The sequence below is a fragment of the Aedes aegypti genome, chromosome 3 (assembly GCF_002204515.2).
Source record: "Aedes aegypti strain LVP_AGWG chromosome 3, AaegL5.0 Primary Assembly, whole genome shotgun sequence".
Lineage (NCBI taxonomy): Eukaryota > Metazoa > Arthropoda > Insecta > Diptera > Culicidae > Aedes > Aedes aegypti.
Window position 1 is genome coordinate 66893477 of NC_035109.1, and position 19222 is coordinate 66912698.

General features: G+C 38.6%; 1 protein-coding gene across 11 annotated transcripts in view; it reads left to right on the forward strand.

Moving 5' to 3' along the window:
- Positions 1–8916: 8916 nt before the first annotated feature.
- Positions 8917–19222, forward strand: part of LOC5573338 (protein groucho) — a 664800-nt gene continuing 654494 nt past the window's right edge. For all 11 annotated transcript variants that reach the window (XM_021849485.1, XM_021849489.1, XM_021849496.1 and 8 more), the window contains exon 1: positions 8917–9618. The gene's annotated coding sequence lies outside the window, so the exon portion shown is untranslated. The remainder of the gene's footprint in view (positions 9619–19222) is intronic.

The window sequence follows — 19222 nt, forward strand, 5'->3', positions numbered from 1 at the left end:
GGATTGGATTTGGATTGGATTTGGATTGGATTTGGATTGGATTTGGATTGGATTTGGATTGGATTGGATTGGATTGGATTTGGATTGGATTTGGATTGATTTGGATTGGATTTGGATTGGATTTGGATTTGGATTTGGATTGATTGATGGATTTGGATTGGATTTGGATTGGATTTGGATTGGATTTGGATTGGATTTGGATTGGATTTGATTGGATTTGGATTGGATTTGGATTGGGATTTGGAATTGGATTTGGATTGGATTTGGATTGGATTTGGATTGGATTGATTGGATTGGATTTGGATTGGATTTGGATTGGATTTGGATTGGATTTGGATTGGATTTGGATTGGATTTTGGGATTGGATTTGGATTGGATTTGGATTGGATTTGGATTGGATTTGGATTGGATTGGATTGGATTTGGATTGGATTTGGATTGGATTTGGATTGGATTTGGATTGGATTTGGATTGGATTTGGATTGGATTTGGATTGGATTTGGATGGATTGGATTGGATTTGGGATTTGGATTTGGATTGGATTTGGATTGGATTTGGATTGGATTTGGATTGGATTTGGATTGGGATTTGGATTGGATTGGATTGGATTTGGATGGATTTGGATTGGATTTGGATTGGATTTGGATTGGATTTGGATTGATTTGGATTGGATTTGGATTGGATTTGGATTGGATTTTGGATTGGATTGGATTGGATTTGGATTGGATTTGGATTGGATTTGGATTGGATTTGGATTGGATTTGGATTGGATTTGGATTGGATTTGGATTGGATTTGGATTGGATTTGGATTGGATTTTGGATTGGATTTGGATTGGATTGGATGGATTTGGATGGATTTTGGAATATGCGATGTGGATTGGATTTGGATTGGATTTAGGATTGGATTTGGATTGGATTGGATTTGGATTTGGATGGATTTGGATTGGATTGGATTGGATTTGGATTTGGATTTGGATGGGATTGGATTGGATTTGCGATTGGATTTGGATTGGATTTGGATTGGGATTTGGATTGGATTTGGATTGGAATTTGGATGGATTTGGATTGGATGGATTGGATTTGGATGGATTTGGATTGGATTTGGATTGGATTTGAATTGGATTTGGATTGGATTTGGATTGGGAATTTGTTCGTGGTGGGCCTCCGTCGCGGCCCGATTTTCGAGCGAATTTGCGAAGAAGATGCTGCAACGAGTTTCGACGATTTGATGAAGATTGCGTTGAAGAAAGAATGTACCCTACAACTGCGAGAAATTTTGGACGTCCATAAAATCCAGCATGGTACAGACAAGAAGCAGTCAAGTTCTGGAGCGAAGTGTTTTGACTGTGGTAGAGGCGACCACGATTTACGGAAGTGCCAATACAAGAGTTACGTCTGCAAGCTCTGTGATAAGAAGGGTCACTTGGCGAAAGTTTACACCACGAAGACGTCGGAGCAGCCAAAGGAGAAGAAAAAATCGTTTGGAGCAGAGAAGCGAGGACCAAGAGTGAACCACCTGAGGATCAACAATCAACCTGGATGTGCCCCCACCGATGATGGTACGGATTCAAGTCAAGCCCTATTTGGTTCGAGATGGACACCGGTAGTCCGGTGAAAGCCGTTTCCAAGGAACTTTACGACACTTTGTTTTCTGCACTGCCGTTGAACATCGATTCCAATGATGAATTCACATGCTACAATGGATCTGGTTTCCGAGCGGTCGGCACATTCAATGCGGAAATGCGATACAAGGATCCTCCATGACCACGGAGGAGATTTACGTGTTCGAGGAAACAAGACAGCCGTTACTGGGCACCATCATCAGAGGCCGAATGGAATACGCCACTTATCGTCGATACGACTGTGTGCAGATTATCGTATCACGGTCAACCCATTCCTGCTGGATGACCGTCATCCGTTTCCTGTGATCGAGAAAATTTTTGCAGCGCTTCAGGGAAGCAACTATTTTTCAAAGCTCGACCTGAAGAACGCGTATTATGAGCTAGAGGTGGATGATGACACGAAGAAGCTGTTGGCCTGGAGCAGACACAGGGGTGCCTACTTGATGAACCGACTTCCGTTCGGAACGAAGCCAGCGTGTTCCATTTTTCAAGCGACATTGGAGAAAATTCTTCAGGGATGCCGTGGAACAGTAATTTATCTGAACGATATAATGGTGTCAGGTCGGACCATTACGGAACATTTGGCAAATCTGGATGCCGTGCTGTCCCGGCTCAAGGAGGCCGGATTCCTGCTGAACAAGACGAAGTGTGAGTTTTTCGTTCAGGAAGTTGTTTATCTTGGTCACGTTATCGATCAGGATGGCTTACACAAGGATTCTGAGAAGGTGAAAGCAATTATGGATGTTAAATCACCGACGGATGTCAAGGAGGTTCGAGCGTTTGTTTGCCTGGCCAACTATTGTGCCAAATTTTGTCCAAGTTTGGCCCAGTGTTTGAAGCCATTGAACGAGTTATTGAAGGACGACGTCAAGTTTGTGTCGACGAAGAATCGACAGAAGGCTTTCGAGATGGCGAAGAAACTTCTTTCCGAAGACACAGTACTTGTCCACTACGATCCAAAACTCCCAGTCAAGCTTTATTGCGACGCTTCGAATGAAGGAATTGGAGCAGTGATTGTTCACGAGTTCCCGGACAAAAGCGAGCGACCCATCTCATTAACGTCCAGGATCTATAAGAAGCATGGAGCTAATTACTCGGTAATCAACAAGGAAGCACTGGCTATTTATTGCGGAATCAACAAATTCAAGGCTGGCATTTTGTGCTGATGACAGACAACAAGCCGGTCTGTTCAGCCCCTAAGGTGTCCCGGAGACGGCAGCTGGTCGGCTTCAACGTTGGGTGGCATTCCTATCAGGTTATGATAACGATATTTGACACATGGAAGGAGTTCAAAATGTTCCCGCACATTATTTGTCCCGGTTTTCCACCGGAAGCGACGAGTGTGCTATAGACGAAGACGAGGACGAATTAGCAAGTTTTCTGAATTTCATCGAAGCAGAAACTCGTTCACTGGTGGACCGCAAACAAATCGTTGTTGAATGCCGTCGTGACAAGCTGCTTAGCCTGTGTAGCTGAATACGTGAAATCGGGCTGGCCGAACTCAATTCAAGAGGACAATCTGAAGAATTTTTTTCAAAAAAGAGAAGAGCTGAGCGTAGAAAAAGACGTTCTCCTGTGGGGCTACCGCATCGTTTTTGCTAGACGAGTTCAACTTCGTATTTTTGATGGCCATCGCTAGAGAAAGAAATTGAAGATATTTGCAAGAAATGTGAGTTACGTATCCAGCAGCGACCCATACCGAGCGATCGAACCTCATCATGGCGTTTGACGAATGCACCCTGCGACCGAGTACACGTGGACCATTTCTGGTTCCGAGGGGCGGATTGCCTTGTGCTGCTGAACAACTATAGTAAATTGAGCACGACACCTCAGTCGTCTACAGCGGCAGATTCACGAGAGCGTTAATATCTCGACTCCAGAGAGGCCTGAACGTCTTTGCAGATTATTTGAACGGCTGGAAGATCTGTACACTCTTGTAAATAATGAAAATTACCGGGGACGTAATACTCGTCATGACTGGATGACACATGATGTAAGTGATGGGACGACACAAAATCGTGACCTTGAAGATGTATTGAACAAACACGAAAACAATGGAACTGTGATTGACATTTCTCGAATCAGACACCAATGTTTTGGAAATTCGACTCAAATTTACGTCATTTGATAAAAACATTAGAGGAGCGCTTTGGTGACTCGATCGATAAATTCAGGGCTCGTTGCCACCAATCTGGCCAGCAGGTGATCCGGGACCTCGTTCTCCCCTAGGTTATCAAATTTTATTGATAGTTTTGTAAACAGTAAATAGGTAATTAGGTAATTGTAATTTTAAAATAGTGCTTGAGCCCATAAGGCCAAAAGTAACACCACTAGGGTAAAACCAACCTAACTTGAAAAAAAAATCAAATAACAAAACTGAACAAAGCGGAAGGACCTCTAAGTCAAACTAAAAAAAGTAAAAGCCAAAGAAAAATAAACATAAATTTAATGCAATGTCTAGTCTAGTCAGTTTAAGATCCAGCTTCAATAAAGAAACAACCAATCTTCAAACAAGTCTTAATCAATTTCCTACAACTTCCATCAGCCGAATTGAAAATTTTCCGTGCCAATTGCTAATTTTAAGCACTATTCGACCTGTTCAATAGGATTGTAAAGAGATTCGTTAATTAATTACCCAAGTAACCGTACAGCTGTATATAGTTGCATCAATATCACTTTATATGCTATTATAAAATATGGCATATAAAGTCATACTGCATTACATGTCTCATTAATGCAGTATTAAGGTGGAAAAGGGCGCTATTAAAGTGTAAATACGGCTGCATTTCCTAGCTCTATGTTGGCAATTGCTAAAGTATAGTTACTGCCTGTACCGTATAAAAGCTATAGCCAAAGTGTATTTAATGCACCATTATTTTTAGATCAAAAATAGAAACACAAAAATATTATTGTATTTTTTTGTTCGTTGGATGTCAGCTCAGTGTTGTTTACGAACTTATTTGCTTGTCTTTTTTTTTTTGTATGATTGGTGGGATTCGAACCCAAATTAAGTGAGATGTTTTCGATGACCCGCCGCGCCTATCCTCCGGACTATGGATGCTGCATGTCTTGGCCGGGAAATTGTGCAACTTCAAGCAGCGCCCTTTCGTTGCCGGTGGCAAATACTGTCGGTTTCTCTCTAAGTTGGACCATCACAAGTGTGTAAGCTTCCTCAAAGTGTGATAGCAGGGATACGTCGAATCATGATAATGTGTTTAGTGCACTTATTCCTTGTGGTTCAAGGAACAAGTGCACCAAATACGTTGAGATGATCCGTTGCAAGCGTGCACTCTTATCACACTTTTTCTGCACTCTACAAATTTCGTGATAGTTCAATTTGGATAAGATAAATCTACGAATTTCAACCAGATTTCCTGTGGCGAATTTTCATAAGAAATATTTAAGTATTTATATAGTCTATTTGTCTGAGTGAATGAAGGATCGACGATAAATACTGCATTGAAGTCTTGCCGTTTTTCTTGCGATGAAGCACTGAGTAAGATGATGCAATGAAGCATTGAGCGGTGACCGTATATCACCCATTAATGCACATTTCATTGCAACAATAAAGCAATGCTACATTGCATTCATAAAATGGGATTAAAGCATTAGTGCACGCATATTGCAGAATAAAAGCAATGATGCATTGCACTCGTTGAATTAAAGTTAAAATACGGTAATACCTTAATGCTTGTGGTTACTTGGGTAGTTGTGTTAAAATTGTGTTCTTTCACCAACCGATTGACATTTTCGACAGTCTTGAAAATATACACGGATGCGAGCAATATGGTGACAGTTGATTCGAACATGTCTCTATGGCTCCACCCACCAGTGGTCTGGTCCGATTCGTCAACCGTCAAATCGGTTTTACAAACTGTCAAATTGGTTCGTCAAGCAGCATCACACACTGTCAAACATAGTACCAACGTGAGAACAAACCTGCGGGCGAAGTCAATGTTGGTCAAACAGTCTGAGTCATTTGTTGCTGTAGTCTTGAAAACGTATTTGTGCAAATATCTTTGAAACCCATTGCACTGGGTTTGTTGAAGATGCATTAGTCGAGTGTTTTGAAGCAAAAATCGAGGATTTTGGACATGTTCAACTATTTATTGCCCGAAAATGTTGAAACATTTTTTTCTTTTTGACTTCTCGTAGGTTTTCTTAATTACAGTGACTCAATCTCATTTTCGTACGGGGCACTGTTTTCATATCAAGTTGGTATAAATCTATTAAATGGTGCATGGACTTCGATATACTTTATCAATAATGAAGGTTATAGGTGTCATCTATTGTTTGGCAATGACAAACTGTATTCATTTGCTTAAATCTTTGGAATAATGGAAAAGTATTGAGATTGTGTCTATAATTGACCCAATTCCATATTCGTACACCTAACAAAAAAGAAATATACAGCATTCAAAACTAATTTTAATGGACTAGATGATTACTTAAGCTCTTCGTTGTGTTGTTCAAATGCAGTAGAATACATTTGGAAAATTTAAAAGCGGACATATTTGAAACTTAAGTAAATTTTAGAAAAATACCAGTTTTCCCATGCTTTTCCTAAAATATTCGGTATGTCGAACAATATATTGCATTTTTTTCAACATCACTTCCTTAAGAATGATAACTTCGAATATTGCACAAGTTTCAAAAAATTATAATCAGTTTTAGAGTAGCTAGGAGTGGATATCGACAACTTATACTTTTGAATCTTAGGTAGTATAACATTTATAACAAATCTAAAACCAAAAATTTTAGTCAATTTCTTTATGTTTGGCTCCTATATGTATATACATAATCCATAGTTAATGTTCCTATCAAAACATTGCGTAATTATCATTTTTAATTTACATACATATTTACATTACATGATTATAGAGATTTAAAGAATGAATATTATTGCCATAACCGCAACACAAACGTTTTTTAAAATGATGAAGACAACAGGATATATTCTATTAAAAAGTATATCAATGCTCTCCGCTCATTCAAGTTTTTTTGTATTTTTCTTATAAAATCAATAAATTGCAAAAGAGGGTGCTATTTTGAATATAATTTGAATATTATTGCAAAGATAATTGAATATTACGATCACATCAATTATGTGGAGGTATGTACAGCGTAGTTTAGGGTACTTTATTGTAAAACGAAGTTCGTAGTTCAAATTATTTTTACAGACAAATTCAAAATTAACATTTACCTGTTGTTTAGAATGAAAATTTGGTTTACATTGATTAAAAATATCATTTTAGAAGAGTTTTGAACTTATGGCACAACAATTTTCTGAACTCAAAAGAGATAAAAACTGTTTATGATTTCTGTAAACTATATATAGTTCAACTAAATTTCTATCAGAGCTTACGAGTATAATCTATAGATTGGATCCAATGACAAAAATAAACGTTATTGTACGAATTATAGGATTTTCTAGCAAAAATCATTGGAAAACTGGCATTTCTCATAACTTTACCTTAATTTCATATATGTCCACTAATAAATTGTCCAAATGTATTTCACTACATCTGAACATCATAATAAAGCATTTCAGTAATCAAATAGAGCTTCTAAATTTAGTTTTGAACGTTGTGCGTATGAATTTTGGTAGGTGTACGAATATGGAATTGGGTGAATTTTAGACATCAATTGGGTTGTTTAGCGATGAAAAATTCACGTATTTTTGGAGCTTGATCGAAAGAGCACATTTTTCTAAGTGTAACACGATTTTATTGCGTTTCCATATCTTAATTTTGATATAGTAAATAATGAAAAAAGATTTTATTCCGTCGACTCAATGACATTTCAATTTACATAATGACAGCTCGTCCCGAAGTAAAATTTGCCGAGGGGTGATTCAAACGCGATTTCCATACTAAGTTCAAACGTGTTTTAAAAATAGTTCTAGGGCACGGAAAATTACGAAACTTTGGATTCTGGCTCAGTTTTTAACGTAGAATCAGATTATGTAAAAAACCGGATACCCCTAAACAAGCCAATTCAATACTTTTCTATTAATCCAAAGATGAATGTAAATGGAAACATTTTGTGATTGGCAAACAATAGACGACACCTGTTACCTTCAATGTGGATGAAGAATTTGTAGCTCAATACTTCATTTAATAGTTTTTTACTAACTTGATGTGGAAACAGTATCCTGTACGAATATGAAATTGGGCCACTGTATTTGATTTTTACACGCCTTTCTGACTTTGTTTTCCAACTTATAATTAAATTTTGGAAATTGGGTTTTTGCCATTTTTTTAAAAATTTTGTCTGTGGCACGTCAGTTTTGAGTCAGAGGTCGCCAAAGCTTCATAAAATACTGATTTCATTGAAGTTCCCATGAAATTCAAACTGTCATTTATTTTAGTGATCTCATCCGCCAAGAATGCAGAACAGGACTTGAATTTTCATGTGAGATATAGTTTGGTTCAAATCACGCAATGAAGTTTCGAATAAATCGATTTTTTCAACGTGCACGCAGTCTTTTTCCAAACTCTTCACTTTTTTCTTAATATATTATCTTTCCTTTTCGAAAAACTGAGCATCGGAAGAATTCTGAACTTTGTTGATTAGATATGGCGGGGGTTCGACTGTAACACTACATCCTTCAGATTTAACGGCTACGCAGTCTTTACTGGATTAAAACGAGGTTTATTACTTGCAATGCAACTGAAAATAATCTATACTATCGGATATGACTTTTGCTTTAAATCTAAACAGTAAAAAATGTTTAACAATCCATGTCACATACCTATCCCCATCTGAATTTGGTGGTGCTGTCATTTCCAAGCGTTTTTTTTTCTTTTATTGACTGTCAATGTCAGAGAGAAAAGAGAAATAATAACAATCATTTAATGGAGAGCGAGCGATTGAAATAAAATTGAGCACGGCGGCCATCTTTTTTTCTCTCTGTTTACCAACAAAGGCTTTGGGCGTTTGCACGCACACTTTCTCACGTCACGTCGACTTCATTGAGTTTAGTGAACTCCCATGTCTCTGTTGAACAATATTTTTACAAGTTTTCAATAAAATCGTGAAACATTTGTGAAATTAGAGCAATCAATGTATGATTAGATCAAATTCAAGCATTTCCAGACAACATTACCCAATGTTTATATTACGTCGTTCGCCAGGACCACACGTGAATCGCATCGCTCTCTGCTCTCAATCCGTAGCTCTTGCACTTCCGAAGCTCCCGATAATCGGCGTGTTCCGAACACGCTTCGTGCTCCGTTCGCTCTTCTGAGCAAACCATAGCACATCACATTGTGAGAGCATACCGGCACACATAGGCGCAAATCGCGCCCTCAGTCGTACTTTCGAACCCATCGGAAGCGTTCATCCACGTCGTCCGGAGTCTGTGCTCAGGCAGAACTAATCAGCGTATTCGTTCGTTCGTCGGAATTCCTGGCAAGTGTCACGCGCGCATTCACGCATTTCACAGCTCGTGTTTGTGTTATAATTTACGACGGTTCGCGGCCATCATCATCATCAGCAGCAGCAGCGCCAACCATCTTGGCAAGGGGTGTGTCAATTGCCGTCGCAGGGGTGTGCTGGTGGAGTGCGGGGGGTCGTCAATTTGATTCGATCACAGTCGGTGCCGGAGTTGTTGGTGGCGATTTTTTTTCGGGTAAATGACCAAGGTGTCACCTAGTGCAAATTACCCCTGGGGGTAACGTATGTGAGCACTGAGCAGCACGCGCGCGCTTTTCTGTGTACCTCTACAGTTGGTATGATTGTTATGCAAATGCGCAAAAGTGTGTCTTTTCTGCGGAGAGTTTAGATTGTGACAACAAATTTCGGGAATTTCGGTCGGAGGAAGGGATCGTGAGGAAACGAGAGAAAGGCCAATCAGTGTGTGTGGTAAAGTGTGAATTTTATTCTCTCCTGTGGGTAGACACGAAGATCTGTCGTAACGGCGACAAGGTTGCTTTTTTCAGCGGAAGCGCCATCTGTGAGGCGCAGTGGAGGAAGAGCGTGAAGAGAGAGAGAGGTGAGAAGCGTTTAACATATTGTGGGGATTGTTCACACCAATCGTTTTGCTATTGTTTATTTTTTCGAGTGTGTTTTTTTACCGATTATGGAGAATCGATGTGTTTTTTTTTTTTTTTTGAAGAGCGAGAGCAGTTATTGTTTGCTCAGCTCAGTGGAATGAATGCAAGTGCACGTGAGTTGGTGAAGAGCACTAATTGACTCCTCGTAGCACTCCCTTTGAAAGTGCTATCAATTAGTTAATTAAAATGAATTGTGCGGTTACTCGATGTGCCATCTATCGTTTCTCTTCATAGTCGGTAGTGATTTCCATAAAACAAGTGTTTAATCGCAAGGCTCACCCACTTCAAAAATCACTGCCGCCATGAAGTGCAGCGAATTACCGAAGCGTCTAATAAGCGGATTCATTCTCAATTTCGAATTTCCAAATTTGCTCAGAAGGTACAAATAGGAGCTCCGCCTGAGTCATTGCCCGTGGTGTGAGCGAGTCGAGATCGATTTGAGAAGTAAATCACCGGTTCCTGCAGAAGGGGAAGGCGAAGAAGGGTAACGGATTCGGCACACTTGAGTGTGAAACGAAACATGACTTCTCCAATATTGCCGCCGCCTCTTTAGTTGAGTTCGAGCTGTTGCTGCCAGTGATGCCAGATATTTTGAAATTTTTGTAGTTCTGCGGAATTGAAGTTTTTATGAATCTATGAAAATCGACTTTTTGTTACCGAAATCTACGGAATCGAAGCTAAACTTAAAATTTTCAAGAGCACAAATCTGGAGAACCAAACACCCGTTTTAGATAAAAAAAAAAACTAAATCGATTTGTCACCACTAGCTAGTGACCAATCGATTAAGTTTTCAGCTTAAACGGAGTTTGGTTCTCCAGATTTGTGCTCTTGAAATTTTATGGTTCGGCTTCAATTCATCTTCACCTTAAAAGACAAAAAGACAGTTTTCTTTAGTCTTTCCAAATACTAAAGAAAAGTGAGAGTCAAGTTAATTAGTTGGATCAGAGCGTAACCAATAATCTATTGAGAAATTGGGTTTGTTTTGATATAATAAATGATTGAAAAGTATACGACGTCTTGAAGTAAAGTTTGCCGAGGGTGATTGAAAGTGATGTGCTAACAAATTTCAGCAGCGTTTTTAAAATAGTTCCAGGGTACAGAAAATTTTTGAAATTTTGGATTCTGCTTAAATTTTTAACGTAGATGCAGAATATGTAAAAAGTAAGAGGTTGTTTCCGAGATACGACCGCCAAGTTGACGTTGGATAACGTTAGCTTCTTCTATTTGCTGGCTTGAGACAGTCACAAACTTATGAAACATTTCTTTTGCTAAAAATCCAATTAATTTTCACACTATTTGTTGCATGTCAATTCTGATTTATTATAGACATTGTGTGTTATTATTTTGTGTTAATACAAAATAATCACTTTACATGTATTCAGAAGCTTAAGCGATTATATTGAAGAATTGTTTTTCAAATGTATTAATTCAAAATAACTCTTTTTCATTGATTTTGTGGCCCTGAAAAGGGGAAATTAGGGAATATTACACAATCAACTCTTTAAAACACATTTGTTGGCTCTCAAAAGGGCCGATTGATGAATTGTTGAATTTGCGTAACACGGACACATTTTGACGGCGCACTGGTTTCAATCCTCCTCGCCCGATGAGATTTGCGATGCGGATGACGATGTGCGCTTCAACAAGCGGCTTTGGTCGATTTTCTTCAGCCATCTCGTACAACAGCTTGCCTCTGGTGGCGAGGAGCTGAGCAGGTTTGGAGGAGCTCTTACCAGCTCGAAAGCGAAAACAGAATGAAACCAGATTCAACGAAGGAGGGATGCTTTATACCCTTAGAATAGCAGATGATGCTCCTCCTTTCATATTCTTCGTTTTCTTATCTGGGAAATAGGCTATATGAAACTGATGTCTGTGTAAGGGATGTACAGATTAGCATTATGCTGTTATTGCAACCCGAAGGAACTGCAGCAGCATCCTCGGAAACAGCTTCAAATTGCCGTATTGTCAATTATTCGTAATAAATCAATTATTGTATGATGCTATGAGATGAATTAAGAGATTATAGCAAGTATGTGGTAAACACATTAGGGAATATTATACAAATAACTCTTTAAAACACATTTGTTGGCTCTCAAAAGGGCCGATTGAGTTGTTGAATTTGCGTAACACGGACACATTTTGACGGCGCACTGGTTTCAATCCTCCTCGCCCGATGAGATTAGCGGTGCGAATGACGATGTGCGCTTCAACAAGCGGCTTTGGTCGATTTTCTTCAGCCATCTCGTACAAATTAGGGAATATTACACGGACGGTGACGGCTGTGCCGCTCGATCTAATGAACCAGAATGACCGCGCTAGCCTCCCGCATGGCAATGACAGCGGATCACTGGCTGTAGCGACGATTTCTGGCTGAAAACGATTATGCTGGCTGGTGCACTCAAATGAGCGGCTTCAGTTGCTGCGGCTCCGAAATGCGTGGTTCTTCGGTTCTAATGCGTGTTGTATTCGCGTCCTATTGAAAACTGAACTGAGGACGCGAATGACTCTCGAAATTTGCTCGCCGACCGTGTTCACAGTCTGACGGCAAAAAGAAGAATGAGGGAAGAAGCAGGGTGCGGTGCACTTTTATAGTGGGAAGCGGAACCGAAAAATGTGCTTGAACGTGATTGGTTAGATAAGAAAGGGGTCAACGTTTTACGATATTTCAATAGTTTGTTGCTAATAATCAATAGTGTCCTCCATTTGGATCGACGCGTAGATAAATTTCCAATCGATTCATGGATAAATATTGAAAATCTATCGATAAATGACTGAGTTATTAGCGGTCAAAACCTGACCATTTTTCGTTACATGCTCAATTTTTCGTTTTTCTGAATTGTACCCCCATATGTTGCCGTAAGACGTTATCCAACGTCAAAAACTGGATACCCCTAATCGAGTCTATTACGAATAGGTACAAACAGGGTTCTGAATTTTCGTATCAATGATGCGAAATCTACGATTTTTCGCACGTAAGGAGAATGCTTTTTTCGCTTCCTCACGTGAACATCTTTTATCGCTCACACTAATTTTCCCCGGAGCTACGATGGTGGATAACCGAAAATCATTCCACTCCGGGGATAATATATTTTTCACTCCATCATATTTTCGCTCACCAACTGCTCCCGAGAATTATCACTATGTGGATAAACAAAAACTAGTGCCGGCGACGGGATTCGAACCTAGAACATTGCTAAAAACAACTGCGATGCGTGCACGCTAACCATGCTACCACACCAACTTGACGAAAGGGGTGGTTAATTTGGTGCTTAAAAGCAACTGCTGCTTGTGGCGATGGATACAGGAAAAGTTCTCCATGGATCGGAGAAAGAGAAAACAAACTTCTCACAGCTGCGGAAATGTGCAATTATCTATTTTCGCTTTGTTTTGTGGACGGATAATATCGCAAGGCAGCTAATCGCTGAAAATTGCTGTGAGGGATAAATCCATTATCGTGAGAGTGAGTGAGAATTCGGAAGCCTGGGTACAAACTTATGAAAAACGAACATAATTTAACATAAGTTTTGGCACTAACACCATAGACCTCAATTTCATTAATTCTTCCAAGAGTTCTTGTGGTGATGTTACCAAGAATGCTTAAAGGATTTTCTACAGGAAATTGGCCGGCACTCGTCAACGCTACTACCTTCATTATCTTCCACAAGAAATTACTCAAAAAAAATCCCAGGAATTATCCAGTTATTTTTCTAGATATTTTTCAACCGATTTCTGCAGTTTGTACAAGAGTTCTTCCAATAAAATTATCAAAGGGTTGTTTCATGATTTGTTCCCAATTGAAATAAAAAATCGTTTAGGGATTTATTTTCTTCAGAAAGCCCAATATGAATCTCCTCATGGGTTCCTATGCTGATTTTATGCATAAATTATCCATGCAGTCATTACAAATATTTCCCGAGCAATTACTCTTGTAAATCCTGTATTATTAAAGGTTTCACGACTGCAAATAATACAACAATTACTCCAGTAAATCCTTCGAACAATACACTTTTTTCAGCGATGTCCTATGTTTTTCAAAACGAAATTTCATAAAATTCTGAACAATATTCCAGATATCCAGATTTTTATATGGATTTTTTCCAATAATTATCTTGGTTCTTGCAGGAATTCACTAGGGATTTCTACATAAGGTTCATTTAAGATTCCTTCATGATTACCTGTAGAAATATTTTCAGGGTTATTTTTTTCAAAAATTTCACCAAAGATACCTGAAAAAGAAGTTGAAAATTCGCAAGAGATAATCCTGGATAAATTCTTTGAAAGAATCTTATGGGAAATCGCTGAGGTAACTCTTGAAAGGTATTATTGAAAAAATCCTGGCTAAAATCTTTTTTGGAGTTTCTATAAAATCCGTGGAAGTATCTCTGTGATTAATAAGTTATTTCTACAAAATTATAAATTGAACTCTTGAAGAAAAGGATTTCTAAGCTTAGTTTTGATTGAAATCCTAGAAAAATCTATGTAAGAATCAATGGATGAATTCCTAGAGGACATAAGGAGTCTCTTTTACAAGTCGAGTCGATCAAAATGGCTAAAATATTAACGTCCCATAAAAAAATATCAAATTTCCATAAAAAATGCAAAATTTGCCAGTAAAGAAACAAGGGTAAAATCAACAGAAAAGTTAAAAATTTACATAAAAAAATAAAGAAGTGCATAAAAAAAACAAAATTTTCCATAAATAAAAAAAAATTTGAGCAATAAATAGATTCAAAAGTGCAGTAGAATCGACAATAATCTCACTAAAAAATATCGAATTTTACATTTAAAAACCTCAAAATGTCCCTATTTTCTTCACAAAAAGCAAGAAATAATTATAAATTTTCCACAAAAAAAGCCAAAATTTGCAATAAATAAATAATAATTCGCCCACAACAAATCAAAAATTTCCATTCAAAAAATCAAAAAGAGCAATAGCAGTAAATGGAAAGTTGCAATAAACAAACCCAATTGAGCAATTCAAAATGACAATCAATACATGAAAATGTTGTAGAAAATTCCAATATTTAAGTAAAACTTTCCATAAAAATAACGTAATTTTCCAATAAGGAGTACTAATGTGTGTAATGGATTTCATAAATTTTCAGTCAAACTGAAGCATTGTTTTCACAATTGGAGCTAATTAGTCGTCGTATGTAGATGTAGTAATTGCATTTAAGAGTTCGATAATTAATTACGTAAGAATTTAGGGGAGGGGAGAGCGGGGAGATTGGCCGGGTTTGAAAACACATTTCTTGCCATATAGAAAAAATTAATGTTTCATACAAAAAATTTTGATTTGGCGACAGATCCTCATCGGAAAGAATTTGGATCGAACGTGTGGATTATTTTCAGAGTAGCAACGACCAGTTACCTGTTTGTGAATATTAACAAACTGGATCGTTCCATTATCAAACTTCGTTCAGTTTAAACCTTAGGGCAACTTCACCGGTGGTCCATTTCTTGGTCCAATCAAAAATGGACCTGCCAATATTGAGAATTTTCCACCTGATGCTGATATTTACTGATAGGTGGAAGAGCGGGTGCTGCGATAGAACTTCGAAGCAATTTTCGGTTGAATTTCCCAGGAATTACTGGATAAAATCCAGAAGAAACTCCGGAGGGATCCAAGGAAGAGCTCTGAAGGAATTTCGGTGAAAGTTCTAGGACTCTTGATAAATTCCCGGAGGAACTCTAAAGGATTTCTTGGAGGATCTAGGAAAATTCTTGGAGTAACTCCAGAAGAATCCCTAGTGGAATCAGGAATTTCTGAGGAATTACTGATGATACTCCGATGAAATTCCTGCAGGAACTATGCCATTCGGCACGATAGATCCACGATGAAAAGAATTTGGATCGAACGTGTGGATTGTTTTCAGTGTAGCAACGACCAGATTGACCTGTTTGTGAAAATTAATAAACTGGATCGTTCCATTATCAAACTTCGTTCGGTTTAAACCTTTGGGCAACTTCACCGGTGGGCCATTTTTCGGTCCAAATTTTTTTTAAAAATGGACCAAATTAGACCTGAAAAAATAGACCAAACCGCACCCAAGTGCACGGGTTATTCAATTTTTTTATCCATTTCGAATGTGATCAACAAAAACAAACAAATAGTATTGAACCAGCAATATTCTACAGTTTATTGCCGGAGCTAGAATTTTCCACCTGATATTTACTAATAGTCGAAAGAGCTGGTGCTGCGGAAGAACTTCGATGCAATTTCCGGTTGAACTTCCGGGAATTGCTGGATGAAATCCAAGAGAAACTCCGGAGGGATTCGAGGAGGAGCTCTGTAGGAATTTCGGAGAAGTCCTTGGACTCTTGATAAATTCCCGCAGGAACTCTGGAGTATTTCTTGGAGGATCTAGGAAAATGGTCGGAGTAACCCCAGAAGAATTCCTAGTGGGTTCAGGAATATTTTTGCGGAATTACTGAAGTAACTCTGTAGAATTCCTGGAGACACTCCGATAAAATTTCTGGAGGAACTATGGCGAAAATTTGAAGGATTTCTCGATGGAGCACCAATGGAACTCCCGGAGGAAATGTGAAGGAACTCCAAAGAAAATCCTTTTGGAACTCTGAAGAAATTCTTGGAGGACTTTTTAAATATTCCTGGGGAACTCCGAAGGATTTGCTGGAGGAGCTGCTGAATTATTTTCAGAGAAACTCCGGAGAAATCATTGGAGGACAACGTGGGAAACTCTGCAGAAAGATCTTCATGGAATTTTCTTAAAGGACTTCGGGCAATTTCTGGAGAACTTCAAGGAATAATCCAGTAAAATCCAGAAGAAATTCCGAAGAATTGCTGGATGAAATCTAGACGAATTGTCAGAGGCAATCAGGAAAAATTTCTGGAAGAACTTAAGAAAAATCCTAAAGATACTCCGAAGGAATTACACGAATTGTGGAGGGATTCCTTAAGAAATTCTACAGGAAATTCCCGGTGAAATTTTATGAGGAACTCTGGAGGAATTCCCGGAAGAAATGTCTATGGAGGAAATCCAAAGGAGTTACCGGTAGAGCTCCGGAGGAATATCCGCCAAAATGTTTTGATAGAATTCATGGAGGAATTTCTAGAAGAACTCTGAAGGAACCACTGAAAAAACTCTGAAAGAATCACTGGAAAAACTCATAAAGAATTCCTGAAGAAACTCCAAAACAAATCTTGGAGGGATTTCAAAGACTTTTTTTTCGTAGATATTCCCGGAGTAACTCTGAAGAAATTCTCGCAGGAACTCTGGAAGAATTCTCGGTTGAGCTCTGGAGGATTTCCCAGAGGATGTCTGGAGGAATTCCTTGAGGAACTCTTAAGGAATCGTTGGATGAACTCTGAAAATATTCTTGGAGGAATTTCCGAGGCAACTCTGAAAGAATTCCCGGAGGAACTCTGAAGGAGTTCCTGGAGGAGCTCCTGATGAATTTCCGGTGAAATTGCGTAAGAATGAATTTCCAGAAGAATTGCTGCAGGAAATGCGGAGGAATTCATGGTTGAAATCCGGAAAAAAAACCTGGTGGAATTTTTTAAAGAACTACGGAAAAATTCCAAAAGCAACTATGAAGGAAATCCAAAGGGAATCCTGTTGGAGCTCTGGAGGAACTTCGGAGGAAATCCTGAATAAAAACCAGAAGAATTACTGAAAGAATTTCAGAGAAATTTCTGGAGGTACTCATGAGGAATTACCGGTGAAGTTCGGAAAGAATTCTGGGAGGATCTCTGAAGGAATTTCCGGAGGAGTTTTGAAGGAATTCCTGGAGGGACTCCGGAGCAATTCTTGGAGGAACTAGCCGATCAGAAGAAAAGTGCTACTGAATACCAAACTGAGGTATTCCATACCAGATATTTTCCAACACTCACAACCTGAATGAGGTATGAATGAGTCCTGCATAAGAGGTAAAATACCTCAAATAATATCTCATGCATGTTTTATTAACACTAAACTGATAATTAGATCAGGTATTGTAATACCTAAATAATACGTGATGGATTTTCATATATAAAAGAGCAATTTTTCAATAGTAGTTCAATACCTCAAGCAGTCCTCAATAGCTGTCGAAATCCTCAATGAAGTATTTTTGATTATTTTTTAAACAGTTTTTCCAATACCATTATAATACCAAATTGAGGTATTGATTACTGAACAATACCTAATAATGGTATGATGCCAAAATATGGTATTCATATGTTGTTACGAGTTATTTATTCCTCCTCGGGTACGGAGGCATTTCTGGAAAAAACTCCGGATGTATTTCTAAAAATACTCAGAAGGCATTTCTGGAAGAACTCCGGGATTATTGTTAGAGGAACTCCGGAGAAAATCCTGGAGAAACTATGGAGGATGTTGGAAGGAATTCCCAGTGGAACTCCGAAAGAACTTTCCAGGAATTACTGGGTGAAATCCAGAGCAACCGCTTGAGGAGCACCAAATGATTTTTTGGAAAAACTCTCTAAGAATTTCTGTTAAAAATGTAGAAGAAGTTCCGAGAAATTTCTGAATGAAATCCAGAGGAATTGCCGGAGGAAATTAGAAAAAAATCTGAAAGAACTTGAGAAAAATCCTAGAGGATCTCCGGAAGAATTACATGAGGAACTCTGAAGGAATCCCCAAAAAAGTCTAAAGGAAATTCCCGGAGAAACTCTTGAGAAATTTTATGAGGAGCTTTGGAGGAAATGTAAGGAATTTTTTGAAGTAACTCGTGAAGAAAATTCCTAGTGAAAATCCGGAGGATTTTCGAGGTATTGCTGTAGAAATTCCGAAATAAAAATCCAAGAGGGTTTCTCTTGCATATCTGAAGAAATTCCCGGTGGAGCTCCAGAAGAATTCCCGGAGGAACGCCGAAAAAATCCATGAGGAACTCTGAAGAAATTCTTGGAGGACTTACAAAGAAATTCCTGCAGCGACTCCGGAATTTCCGGATGAATAATTTTTGGAGAAACTTCGGAGAAATTCCTGATGCAACCAAGGAGGGAATCCCGGAGGAACCATGAATAAAATCCGGGAGGAGCTCCAAGAAATTCCTGGAGGAAATCCCGGAGAAATATCTGGAGCATATCTCCGAAGGAATTCCAGGAGGATATCTCGGAGAAATTAATGTGAGCAATCCCTGCAGAAATTTCTGAAGGAAAACCGCGGATGAATTCCTGGTGGAAATTATGTGAAATTTTGTAAGAAATCCTCACAGGAATTTATGGTGGAAATTCAATGAAAAATTCCAGAAGGTAATCTCCGGAGGAATTTCTGGAGAAATTCTTGGTGGAAATCTAAAGAGAAATTGCCGGGTTAATCCCCGGAGGAGTTTCTGGAGCAAATCTCGTAGGAATTGCTGTAAAAAAACCGCATAAATATCTGGAGGAAATTCACGGAGTAATTTCTGAAAAAAAAAATCCAAGTGGAAATCTTAAGAGGCATTCCTGGGAAAATTTCCAAGAAGGATTCCTGGAGTGAATCCCCGGAGAAATTCCTCGTGGAAATCTTAAGCGGAATTCTTAGAGAAATTCTCTGTAGTAATATCCCAGAAGAACTTCTGGACGAAATCGCTAAGGGA